We start from the raw sequence: 14,506 nt of genomic DNA, 5'->3' as shown, positions 1-14,506 counted from the left end.
CGGTGACGTCACCGCTGTGCTGTTAGGGCCAGAGCTCAGTCAGTGTCAGGAAGCAGACGCTGGGGGACGCGCAGGTGAGTATGTACTGTTTGTTTTTTTTACTTTTACGCTGGTAACCAGGGTAAACATCGGGTTACTAAGCGCGGCCCTGCGCTTAGCAACCTGATGTTTACCCTGGTTACCCGGGGACCTCGGCATCGTTGGTCGCTGGAGAGCGGTCTGTGTGACAGCTCTCCAGCGACCAAACAGCGACGCTGCAGCGATCGGCATCGTTGTCGCTATCGCTGCAGCGTCGCTTCGTGTGAAGGTACCTTAAGGGTCTCAGATTTTGATAAGGCCTACGTTGTGATATGTAAATGACTCGGGACAGAGCATCCCCAAATGGGCAGGACTGGTGGGGTGTTCCTATTTTTAAGAGATTAGAACCTACCAGAGGTGGTCCAAGAATGGAAAGTTGATGAACCAGCCACAGGGCCGAGGGAGGCTCCCCGGACTCATTGATGAGCATGGAACGCGAGTATGGGTTTATCCAGTCTTTTCCAACAGAGCCGTCAAATTATGGAACATTGTTGGCTATAAATGCAAGGTGTAGGATCACACAGAGCATCACAACTTACTGTGTAGCCACAGACTTGTCATGGAGTGCAAGATGGACCAGTATCAGAATTAGACTACAAAGCAATGGAAGAAGGCGGCTTGGTCTGGATGACTAGTCTTGGTGGACAGCCCAGTTCATCACTTACGTGGAGAAAGGGTGGCCTTAGGATGCACTTTGAGAAGACAAGTCACTAAGGCTACGTTCACATTTGCGGTCGGCGCCGCAGCGTCGGGCGCCGCAGCGTCGCCGCATGCGTCATGCGCCCCTATATTTAACATGGGGGCGCATGGACATGCGTCGCACTTGCGTTTTGCGCCGCATGCGTCCCTGCGGCGCCCGCGTCCGGGCGCAGAGGACGCAGCAAGTTGCATTTTTGCTGCGTCCAAAATCAATGAAAAAAAGGATGCATGCGGCGCAAAACGCAGCGTTGTGCATGTGTTTTGCTGCGTTTTTGTTTGCGTTGTGCGTTGCGGCGCCGACGCTGCGGCGCACAACGCAAATGTGAACGTAGCCTTAGGCAGTGTGATGAAGCAATGTTCTGCTAGAAAACTTTGGGTACTGGCATCATGGGAAGGAAACACATACCATCTCTCTTCATAGCAATGGCATCCCCTAATGGTAATATTTCTTTTTGGAGAGTGATGGCCCTGCTGCACTGCACAAATAGTTCAAGAATCAAGAATGGTCTGAGGAACATGATCAAGGTTATCTCACAAAGTTCAAAAAAGCAGAGCACCGCCGCTGGCTTTCAAAAATAAATAAACCATGCTGAAAACTATACCACTTAGGTTCAATTACCCAAATCTTCGGGTGCTCGCCATAGAAGAAGCAATGATGCAGTGTCCAAAATAGTGAAAAAGGTGGCACTCACCAGATAAAGCATGGATTTTATTAGACAAACTTGTAAAATTACATCTTCAGCTGGAGGGAGGGCAGTGGAGTCAGAGGACGACGGGCCGTTTCGTGCTGAACAGCGATTCTAAGGGTCAGTGCGAAGCGGCCCGTCATCCTCACACTCCACTGCCCTCCCTCCAGCTGAAGATGTAATTTTACAAGTCTGTCTCATAAAGCATGGATTTTATCTGGTGAGTGCCACCTTTTTCACTTTTTTGGGACAAAGATCAAGGTTATGACTTCTCTCCAAATCTTCTGCTCTTAATCCAATCTATAATTTGTGAGATTTAGTGGAAAACCAAGTCTGATTTATGAAGGCCGTACTGAGCGATTTAAAGGGAATCTTTTAGTAGGATCATTCCTCCTAAACCATCTATATAGGCATATAAGTAATAGAAAGTTGAATAAAATGACACTTAGATATTTGTGATCCGCTGTCTTATTCCAGATAAATGCGCTGTTAAGATCTATGGACCGGACCTAGATCTCCCTGAGAATCTGCCTCCAGAGCTTATTTTCAATAAAAAAAAAAAGTTAAGTAAGACATTACAGTCCCCAATTCATCAAATCAAGTCACCAGTCTTGATGAATCAGGGCTGTTATATCTGACCGTCTGATGTACAAGCTTCACACTCGTAGCTCCTGCTTTCATTTACAATAATCTCTGGAGGCAGATTCTTGGGGAGATCTATGTCCGGCCCAGAGATCTTAACAGCTTATTTACATATCAAGAAAAACATGGATTTCTCTGTAGTAAGACATCAGACCACAGGTATCAGGGTATCATTTTATTCAACGTTATGACCTGCATGTCCATATAGATGGCTTAGGGGTGTTGATCCTACTGACAGATTTCCCTTATGAGATCTGCCTGTATGGCTCTGGCCAGGTACCACAGGATCTACATGCTATTAAGCTGGTGGTCTTAATGTTAATCAGCGTTCTATTTTTATGGTTTAACCGCAGAAGTCAGTCAGTGTGCTAGTAAACAGAGGAACTACGTGTAGTCACACAGTGCAGGACATATGGCCACTGGCTAAGTATCTGTTTATTATACATACGCTCCAGATGCTCTCTTTACTCCAGATTTGTAAATTACGTGACCCCCCCCAAAAGAAAATAATAATCCGGGTTTGGCTTAGTGTTTACCTTGGTTCTTAGGTCACATTTGGACAATCTAGTATCTGATCCTGTGTGGCGAACATGTCAGTATGCGCAGTGCTCTTCATTAATTTTATTATCTCCCCCTCCCTTTGTGGGAGTCTACGGTTGCAAGAAGTTGAGCACCAGATTGACATTAGGGCTCCAAGAACTAAAAGGTAAGAGGTTAAAGACAAATTTAATAGCAGGACATATAGTTATTGTATTGCTTGCTAGAGATTAGAGAAAACAAACAAACCACACACTGCAGTTTGTAGCCGACCAGGACAACCAGCTGGACTTTCACCCTGGACTGTGCTTTGTAGGAATGATCATAAAATCCTATTAGTAACCAGATCAGGTGAAAGTGCCGCAGTCATTAAACACTGCACATAATCCCAGCCACAAGCACACCATTCCCACTTTTCCTACATCAAGATCTCCAGCTAAGGCCGGAGTCACACTAGACCGTAATACGGACGAGTGCTATGCGATAAAAAAAATGGCATATCACTGGGACCAATGTTAATCTATGGGGCAGCTCCCATTATCCGATATTTTCTCAGCCGGATTCAGTGTGAGTGAAATCGCAGCATGCTGTGATTGTCAGCGTATCTAGGCCGAGAATCGCCAATGAAAGTCTATGGGTGAGAGAAAAACTCGCACACCACACGGACCATCAGTGCGACTTGTGATAAATACGCAGCGGTGTTCTATAGAAAAGTCGGCAATTCAGTGCGGTGTACAGTAAAATCACACTGACAGGTTAGAATAGATATATACCTAAAATAAATGTCTACACAGAGTATATGTCATTGACATATTACTATTTCATTAGAGAGTTAGATAGCAGAAAAGCCGGTAATTCAATTGTCTGCTTTTGCTAAATCATTACAGAACCCGACAGGATATGAGACATGGTTTACATACAGTAAACCATCACATATCCGTTATATTTTTTATATATCCCTCCTTAATGTTAGTGTGTGTAAAATTTTAGCTCTAGGTGTTAAAGGGGTAATTCACAGAAAAAAAACTGGCGTGGGCTCCCACGCAATTTTCTCCACCAGAGAGGGAAAGCCAGTGACTGAGGGCAGATATGAATAGCCTAGAGAGGAACCATGGTTATAGGACCCCCCCCCTCCCGCTACAAAAAAAAATGTGCCTCAGCCACCCCAGAAAAGGCGCGTCTGTAAGATATGCCTATCCTGTCACTTAACCTCTCTCTTCCCACTGCCCTGTGGCATTGGCGTTTGGGGTCATAAGGGGTTAATGTCACCTTGCTATTGTAAGGTGACATTATGCCTGGTTAATAATGGAAAGGTGTCAATAAGACACCTATCCATTTTTAAGTCACTAGTATGAAAGGATTAAAAAAAAAATAAAAAAAAATAAATAAATAAAGTATTTTAATGAAAGAAAGACACGGGTTTTAAATTTTCTCTTTCCTTAAAACATATTTTTAATGTGTGTGGTTTATTTAACCCTTTCAGACTAGTGGATTAATGATTACTAATGGATAGGTGTCTTACTGACACCTCCATTATTAACCAGGCTTAATGTCACCTTACAATAGCAAGGTGACATTAACCCCATATGCCACAGGGCACAACTAACATTATTAGTGAGGGATATATAAAAATAACACGGATATGCAATGGTTTACTGTATGTAATCCAAGTCTCATATCCTGTCGGGTTTGGTAATGATTTAGCAAAAGCTGACAATTGAATTACTGGCTTTTTTGTGTGACACCGGCCTAAAGGATACAAATACTGACTCATTCACACACAGAACAGGAAAATTAAAGGCATTTTTTTTTTTGCAGTGCCACCAATGTACGGACCCTGCAGTAAGTGCAGTGTGAGAAACTCTCACGAGTCAGTCACATCCATACCTGGCACGGCTGCCGGCACTTGGGACCAGAGCGTTCAGCTGCATGTATTTCTCTGCAGCCGCACACTGTTTTGAGTGCCGGGTATTGATGCGCGAGTTTCTTGCATTGCACTCGCAAGTGTGACACCGGCCTATTACGGTTATCGGTGCTGCCACGGTCAGTCTCCAGCAGTTTGACTTGCCGGATAGCACCAGAGGAGGAGCTTTAGGTCACATTCCCACGTTGGAGCATTTGGTCAGTGTTTGCAAGTCAAAACCAGAAGTGGGCGAGAAATGCAGGAGTGGTGACATTTTCTATTATACTTTTCGTCTCTTCATTTGGCACAAATACTGAAGGTGTGAACACGGCCTTAGGGTACTGTCACACAGTACCATTTTGATCGCTACGACGGTACGATTCGTGACGTTCTAGCGATATCGTTACGATATCGCAGTGTCTGACACGCAGCAGCGATCAGGGATCCTGCTGAGAATCGTACGTCGTAGCAGATCGTGTGGAACTTTCTTTCGTCGCTTGATCACCCGCTGACATCGCTGGATCGTTGTGTGTGACAGCGATCCAGCGATGTGTTCGCTTGTAACCAGGGTAAACATCGGGTAACTAAGCGCAGGGCCGCGCTTAGTAACCCGATGTTTACCGTGGTTACCAGCGTAAACGTAAAAAAACAAACAGTACATACTCACATTCCGGTGTCTGTCCCCGGCGTCTCAGCTTCTCTCCACTGTGTGAGCGTCTGCCAGCCGGAAAGCGAGCACAGCGGTGACGTCTGACGTCACCGCTGTGCTTGCCGGCTATGGCGCTTACACAGTGGAGAGAAGCAGAACGCCGGGGACAGACACCGGAATGTAAGTATGTACTGTTTGTTTTTTTATTACTTTTACGCTGGTAACCACTGTAAACATCGGGTTACTAAGCGCGGCCCTGCGCTTAGGGTACCGTCACACAGTGCCATTTTCATCGCTACGACGGCACGATTCGTGACGTTGCAGCGTCGTATAAGTATCGCTCCAGCGTCGTATACTGCGGTCACACGTTGCAATACACGGCGCTGGAGCGATAATTTCATGACGTATTTGCGATGTAGAAGCCGTTGGTTACTGTGCGCACATCGTATACAACCTGTGTCACACAATGCAATCATGCCGCCACAGCGGGACACTAGACGACGAAAGAAAGTTTCAAACGATCTGCTACGACGTACGATTCTCAGCGGGGATCCGGATCGCAGTAGCGTGTCAGACACAGCGATATCGTAAATGCATCGCTGGAACGTCACGAATCGTGCCGTCGTAGCGATCAAAATTGCACTGTGTGACGGTACCCTACCCGATGTTTACCCTGGTTACCGGGGACTTCGGCATCGCTCCAGCGCCGTGATTGCAACGTGTGTGTCCGCAGTCTACGACGCTGGAGCGATATTCATACGATCGCTGCGACGTCACGGATCGTGCCGTCGTAGCGATCAAAATGGTACTGTGTGACAGTACCCTTAGACTTGCTGTGAGATCTTGTGACCAACCTCTGACTTCCACTTCGTAAGGAGCAGCACCAGGAAAGGCTGAAGACAACAAGTAGAATATTAAGTGGATGGACTTTACAATGGAGAGGCCACTGCAGCACAAATGTCAGTTTGTTTGGTTTTTGTTACATGTAACAGAAATATCAGACATCTCCATCTAGATTTTAAGTCTTAAAACCACCCATTATGAGTTATCGACTCACTACCAGGTCAGTGGATCCGACACCCAGAAACCTGTCTGATCACAGATTCGGCTCATAGTAAAAAAAAAAAAAGTTTTTATGGAGGTAGTATCCAAGAGAAGTATAAGCGACTGATAGCAGGACTGCTGTGATTTCATGGGGTTAGATGACAAGGTTATAGAGTTAGACCCCAGGAGCAACTTCCAGAGGACAATGAAAAATAGAGAACAGCTTTGTTTCTTGCAATGCTGCCCTTTTGGGAGAGACAGAGCTCTGGCAGCAAACTCCTTTGGGGGAACTTAAATACACTGCCTCTTTCAGGAAACTAGAGTATAGCGACAGCCTGATGCAAGTGGAAAATTACGTCCCTGGAGAATATTTAGCTTTGTCATCTTTCAAGGAACTGTTTCCTAGAAGATGCAATAGGACAACCTCTGAGCCAAGGTGCATTCACAGTATGTGCAGTATTAAGACGCCTGATGACGATACATTGGCCGAATTACACTTCAATTGTCCACAGAACAGGCGACTGGATGTCTCGGCAGCACAGGTCCCATTTTGGGAAACTCCATGTTTGACCAAAAAAGTTTTTGCTTTTGTCAGGTGATGAGCTGCCTCTTTGGTTCCATAATAATTGTTCAGTCTAGTGTTGCGACGCTGGGTTTACAGTTGTGCAGTGCAATTGCTTTTTGACCTAGAAGTCATTTGCCCTTTGTACGGCGAAATTCATGCACACCATAGCAACTTGATAAGAATCCTGAAACATGTAGTTTGGACTTTAAGACGAAGACTTAAAAAAAATAAAATAAATAATATTATAATTTTACAAAGGTTGAGGATATCTTGCTAGTTGCTGGGAGCACTAGAGATTTGGGTTATAGCACCAAGCTAGAGGCACACTTCCTTGGTGCCATTTTCTTTAGGAGATTATATATAAAATATGAATGGCATTTAGCTAGTATGTGCACTTCCATGCCATTTAAGATTGCTTGGGAACAGTCTTCAGGTCAGTTGGGGTTCAAATGATCAGCAAGTTACCATCCATCAAATATGGGGAGGACTTTGAATAACTCTTTATTGCAATGGCCACAGGACCAAGAAAAATCTAGCTTCACCCAAATGAATGTCAATGCAGAGTAGAGTTGTAGTTATACAAAATGTAACTTGAGAGGAGGGGGAACCAGAAGTGTCAAGACACAGCATTGTATCTTAATTAACCAGATATCTATTTTTAGCAAGCCAGGAATAAAAAAAAAAAAACAAAACTTCTCTATATGTTGACTTTTGAATTTATGTGTTTCTTTCTGGTTGGTCAAGAAAACAGACTTGCTTGTGTAAGCCTATAATATTGACATTTAATGTAACATACTCATATCCTCAGACTGTAATTAGTAGATCAGCAAACATCACTTGTCTAGGCCAGATAGTTTGACTTAAAATGAAGAAAAGAAAAAAAATTCCTTTGTTCTGTTCTTTTTATTTGTGAGTACTGGATAAAGGCCAGTTGCCAACTATAAGAAGTTATATACCTCTGTAAGCATAGAGATTCAGCCAAGACAGCCAGACATTTAAGAGAACCAGAGACAACAGCTCCATCACGAGGGACACATTTGTCCTTCTATAGGATGCCAACTTAGGGGACCTTGGCTCCAGCTGGAAGAGTACAGATCTGCTCCTTTGACCAGCGCGAATCCATGAATATGTTTGGAGAAAACCTGGTGGGTCCTAATCCTGGTGCCTGTCTCCATGGAGATGTTGGAGAAGCCAGGTTGTGACCCTCCGGTCAACTGGTCTTGTACCTTGATGGATTGTCAGCTTCCTATACTTGTCTTTATCTCCTTTGTGTAAATTTCACAGGTGGGGGTAATCAGCCCTGGAGGATCTGAAGTAACAGCTGCTATTATCCCTGCAAGTCAGCTGAAGGGTGAGACTAATAGAACAGTACCCAAGATGGTGCAAGTGTCATCTGCCTGTTTTGTGGTTCAATAAAGTATTGTATTGTTTGAGTAGCATTACACCCATGGTAAAATTTGAGCGGGCGTGCGGTGGGACGATCCCTGGTACATGGGGTTTCAGCTAGTGGATAGGGGCACCTGCTGACACCATCTCCCCCCACCCTCAGTGTCACCACAAGAAGTATCTGCTAGCCGCTTATCCCGACTACCTGTACAATAAACTCATACTTTCCAGCACTGAAGAACCACGTAAAGGAAAAAGTTCTGGGCCCTTGGAATAAGTTGTGGTAAAAGCAGAAGAATACTTCATAGGGTTTGAGGGATCTGCATCGCCCCAGAGTCCTGGTCGTTGCAGTACTGTTGCTCCGCCACTAAGGGGAGTGATGGTACGTCTGATGGCACTTAAGGAGTTCACCTGACCAGGTATCACAGACACCAATACACTTCACAGTCTGGCCTCCAGGGGGAGCAAAGGGCGCTATGTATTAGGCCACTCCTCACAATCTGGTAAAACTGGGGGTTGGATAGGAAGTTAGTTAGAAGCTGACTGGGTTGGAACCAGGCAACATCCTGTGGCAGAGGGTGTTGCGGGGGAACGATTCAGGGGGGGGGGGGGTCCCTGTCAGGGGTGGGATCCTGACAGAGGCCTAGCGAACAAGACAGAGCGTTAAGGAACCGCGCCTGCACTACATTGTGGCGGTATCTCAAGAAAGGACAATAAGCGAGGTTTATTGTGGAGAAGTGAGATCACAGCAAAAAGGAGATAATACCAGTAGGACTTGTGCCGTAAGATCGAGGCAACATCCTACTGAGGCGCGTAGCCGGAACGCCGAGGAAGTATTGGGCTCCAAGCAATACTTCAAACCAATGGCAGGACAGTTAATTATAGGTTGGCTGTCTCACCTAAATCACCTAAGCAGACATAGGGGGCAACTGTGGGAGAGGGGCAACTGTGGGAGAGGGGCGACACTAGGGTCCCGGAAGAACTCCAGGCCTACCCGTCATACGGGTGCGTCCTAGCCATATCATCTGGGGGACGGAGAAGAACATCAGAACAGAAATGATAGTTGTGAGAAAGAACATCAGAAGCAGACAACAGTTGTGAGGACTATCCCGTGGTGCTCAGCAGGCAGGGGCAGACTGGGCCGGAATGCATATGCCCCCCGGGCCGGTGCCTGAGCAGCTGCACAGGGCCGCTGGAGGACCGGCAGCGATTTTAATACATAGCGCACCGCATCCCTCCAGCCGGCCCTTTAAAACTAAGCCAGGTCCTGTGTGCGCGCGTTGCCCGCGCTGATAAGTGCCGCGGCGGCCCACGCTAGTGCACGAGCACGGCCGCGGTCGTAGTTCCTGCGCGTGCTCGTCTGCTGCCCGTGTCAGCGCGGGCAAGCAGGAGACCACGCGCGCACATGTGTTATTTGAAAAGGCCGGCACGCGCATAGGACGCCTCCACCTGACTGTGTCTGACGCTGGCCGGCCTGTACCAGCGTCAGAGAAGACTGCTCACCAATGCCTGGGATCCTCTTCACCGCCGACGCTGGAGAGGACCCACCTCAGCCCTTCATCCTCCCGACCTCAACCCCCCCCCCCCCCCCAATCTCCAGGACCTGGGTCAGTCCCAAGATGATTTTTTAATGTATTTACAGCAGTTGCACCTATATATTGTGTATAGACTGCTATATAAACGTTATATAGGTGATACTGCTGTATATAATCACTATACCACTAAAATGTATGTATAGCAGTCTATATCTTATATAGGCGACACTGCTACTGATGCGTATATACCTTATATAGGTGACACTGCAGTGTGTATACATACAGTATACTGTACACATGTATGTATACATATATGTAAATGTATACACAGCAGTATCACCTATATAATGTATATACACATCAGTAGCAGTGTTACCTATATAAGATGTAGACTGCTATACATACATTATATAGGTAGTATAGTGATTATATACATCAGTATCACCCATATAATGTATATTTAGTAGTCTATACACATTATATAGGCAATACCGCTACTGATGTGTATATAGGTGATACTGCTGTGTATATATGTCGTTATATAGGCGATACTGGTGTGTATACACACACATACGTATATATTGTACACACAACAGTATCACCTGTATATAGCATATATACACACATCAGTAGCAGTATTGCCTATATAATGTAAACAGACTGCTGTATACATGATATATAGGTGATACTATCATTATATACAGCAGTAGCAGTATCGCCTATATATCGTGTATCCAACATTTGCAGTATCACCTGTATAATGTATAGACTACTGCATATACGTTGTATAGGTGATACTGCTGTGTATAGCAGCACTATCTATCTGTGTCTAATATATATATATAATTTTATTTTTTCAGTTTCATCTATATAATGTGTGTACACCAGTCACAGTATCACATGCAATATATAGGTGATACTACAACTATAGAGATCAGTCGCAGTGTCAACTATATATTGTATATACAGTAGCTTCAATGTGATATATATTCAGCAGTCGCGGTGTCTCCTACGTGATGTATACATCATAACATAGTATAATGCTGTCCTAATTACCGTATTTTGTAGAGGTGTGTGTGTGTGTGTGTGTGTGTGTGTGTGTGTGTGTGTGTGTGTGTGTGTGTGTGTGTGTGTGTGTGTGTATTTTTTGAATAAATATATATAAGTGTAGAGATGTTTATATAGTATGGCGCTATGTATATAGTGTGGAATTCACACTATATATACACTGCTGCCACATCTCTACACTATCTACTATATAATTGTCTAAGGGTCACTTCCGTCTGTCTGTCCTTCTGTCTGTCACGGATATTCATTGGTCGCGGCCTCTGTCATGGAATCCAAGTCGCTGATTGGTCTCGCCAGCTACCTGTCATGGCTGCCGCAACCAATCAGCGACGGCCACAGTCCGATTAGTCCCTCCCTACTCCCCTGCAGTCAGTGCCCGGCGCCCGCTCCATACTCCCCACAGTCACGGCTCACACAGGGTTAATGCCAGCGGTAACGGACCTCGTTATGCCACGAGTAACTCACTCTGCTACCGCCGCTATTAACCCTGTGTGACCAAGTTCTTACTATTGACGCTGCCTATGCAGCGTCAATAGTAAAAACATCTAATGTTAAAAATAATTAAAAAATCATTATATACTCACCTTCCGCCGCCTTTCCCACTCCTCGCGACACTCCGGTGACCGGTCCATGCAAGCGTCAGGTTCCGTTGGCAAGGATGGTCTGCGAGAAGGACCTGCCGTGACGTCACGGTCATGTGACCACGATGTCATCACGGGTCCTGCGTGAGAAGGACCTGCGATGACGTCACGGTCAAGTGACTGCGACGTCATCACACCCTGGGACCGGAAGTTGCCGCCTGCACGGCACACAGGCGACAGAACTACAAGGGACCCCTCGGAAGGCGAGTGTTTATTTTTTAACCTGTGACATACGTGGCTGGGCAATATACTACATGGCTGGGCAATATACTACTACGTGGCTCTGGGCAATATACTACGTAGCCGGGCAATATACTGCGTGGCCATGCATATTCTAGAATACCCGATGCGTTAGAATCGGGCCACCATCTAGTATAATATATACACCGCTCTATATTCCTTAACACTGTATATAATAGATTGTAGTATACTGTATAAACTCGTGTATAAGCCGAGTTTTTCAGCATATTTTTTTTTGTCCTGAAAACACCCCCCCCTCGGCTTATACACGAGTCATTGTCCCAGAAAAGGGGGAGCAGCGAGTCACAGAATATTCCAGTGCCGTGAATATTCATTTCTCTTATAGCGTTCCAGCACACATCCTACTTACCTTCCCTGCACTCCCTCGCTGCATCTTGTTCCGGCGCCAGCAGCTCTTCAGGCCGAGCGATCATGTGTCTTCCTCTCCTTAAGGTAATGAGTATTCACCCCTCTCCACTCCCATAGGCGTGGGTAAATATTCATTACCTTAATGAGTGGGGGACACGTGATCACCTGGCCACAGGAGCTGCTGGCACCAAAACGAGATGCTGCGAGGGCATGCAGGGAAGGTAAGTAGGATTTTTTTTTTTTTTTTTTTTACGGGAGCCATGCATACAGGGACGGGAGCCATGCATACAGGGACGGGAGCCATGCATACAGGGACGGGAGCCATGCATACAGGGACGGGAGCCATGCATACAGGGACGGGGATGTGGGGTCAATGCATACCTGGCTTATACTCGACTCAATAAGCTTTCCCAGTTTTTTTCCTGGCAAAATTAGGTGCCTCGGCATATACTTGGGTCGACTTATACTCCAGTATATACAGTATATTGTGGAGCTGTGTATACTTCAACTGTCCTGCATAAATGGTGTAATTCTCAGTATCTATTCTTATTGTGTGTCTATCACTCCGATTAATTGTGAGAAAAGTAGCATCCTCTTTATTGGCCCATGTGGCAACGTTTCAAAACCATAACTGCACATTTCTGATATGGAAGTGAAATGTTGCCACATGGACTAATATAGTATAAAAAAAAAGTTCCATTTTCTTCCACAAAAGTGGTACGATTCTCTTCTCACTTGCTGTCTGTGTGCAGTCGGTTTTTTTTCTCAGCAGATGTTGCAGTCTGATACACGGCAAGTCAGACCATTGAGAAGATGGAGAAATTAATTTCTCCGTCTCCTCCACACTTGTGCTGCGAGAGCATTGGAGCACGGATACTTGGCTCACACTCACAGCAGAGCAAGAGCCAAGTATCATTGGCAGATCACATCTGATGCCATATGCTAGTGTTATTCCACCCTAATGAGCACCTGTATTATAGGGAACCTGTCACCCCCCCTGGCGTTTTTAACTAAAAAAGCCACCTTGTGCAGCTCTAATGATGCATTCTGTGAAGCTGGCTTTTAGTTCTGGTCCCTTCCAACGCTGAAGTAATCGTTTAGAATTTGCCTGTCATACCTGTAGTTTGTCAGGGGGGCATGTCTTTTCCCCCCTGACACAAACGCCTCCCTCAGTACTCTGTGTGCCAGGCGCCACCTCCTCTTTCTTCATTAGCGTCCCCAGCGCCTGCGCTGTAAGTTTTTTTCGGGCTTGCGCTGCCCTTCCAACTTACAACGCAGGCGCCGGGGGCACTAATGAAGGAGAGGAGGAGGCGCCTGGCTCCAGAGCAGAGACTGCTGGGCGGCAGGAGGAGCGCTGGTCCTTTGTGAGGGAGATGGCGCCTCTGCTGTGAGTCCTCTGCAGAGCGGTCACTGGGCGCTGTCCTCCTCAGTCCTCTGCCATCCTCTGGGCTCTCATCCCCAGGGTGTCCCTGATGCCTGCCTGCGGTGTAAAGAGCACCATGTAAATGGACCTGTGTTCGATCATGCGCACTGCGGCGCCATTCACATGTGGCTCTTCAAATAACGCCTTTAAGAGGAGTGTTGAAGGGCAGGACAAAGTATAGCAAAATTCACTGATCGGGATGGGGAGTATTATAGTGTGTAGGCTGGTGGGGTTTGTGGGGCTGTGCCCGTCGTCATACAGTGGGGCTGTGCCCGTCGTCATACAGTGGGGCTGTGCGTCTGACTGTCACTGTATACAGTAGGACTGTGATATATATATATATATTCATTCGCATGCTTACAGTCACAAGACCACCTGTTCCCGGCACCAGAGATTCCTCACAGTGCGCACGATATGGGGATTCACACACAGTGACTGTAGACATGTAGCTTAAGATCCGACAACCCCTTTAAGGATGGGCCGCGACTCATGGGCCACTGCTGTGTGGTTTGCCCCCAGGCTAAAATTTGCCAGCCAGCCCCTGTCAGCAGGGAGGTACTACAACACAGGCGCTAGAAGGTAGGCACTGATTTCCACCTGCAAAGGGAACTCTGGAGGTGCCTTCGGACCGGCCGGTCTCAGCCAGCCCTGTTAGCAGTGCTCTGGATTGCGGACCCTGAAGCCTTCAGTAAAGAGGTAAAGAGACTGCAACCCTGTGTCCTCGTTATTCATCGCGACCTACACCACACACACCATCATCTCATCTTTCATTGGATGCCCCTTAGCAGGGTCACGGACCGGGTCTAGCCACCGTGACAACCCTAAGACCGAGAGGCCCGGTACCGAGTACCCCGCGGCCCTGCGTCTGGGGGCGCTCCAGATCAAGAGCCAAAAGGAAACTAGTGTAAACACTTAAGTGAAGAATCAGAAGTGGTTGCTTATCTAGAGGCCACCATAGATATTTGAGCACAGTTGGACAAACCTTGATTCTAGCAGGACTGGCTGACTCTTCCAGAATGGTCAGGAGACTATAGGACTATA

The sequence above is a fragment of the Ranitomeya variabilis genome, chromosome 6 (assembly GCF_051348905.1).
Source record: "Ranitomeya variabilis isolate aRanVar5 chromosome 6, aRanVar5.hap1, whole genome shotgun sequence".
NCBI classification, from domain to species: domain Eukaryota; kingdom Metazoa; phylum Chordata; class Amphibia; order Anura; family Dendrobatidae; genus Ranitomeya; species Ranitomeya variabilis.
This window is presented reverse-complemented; position numbering follows the sequence as displayed.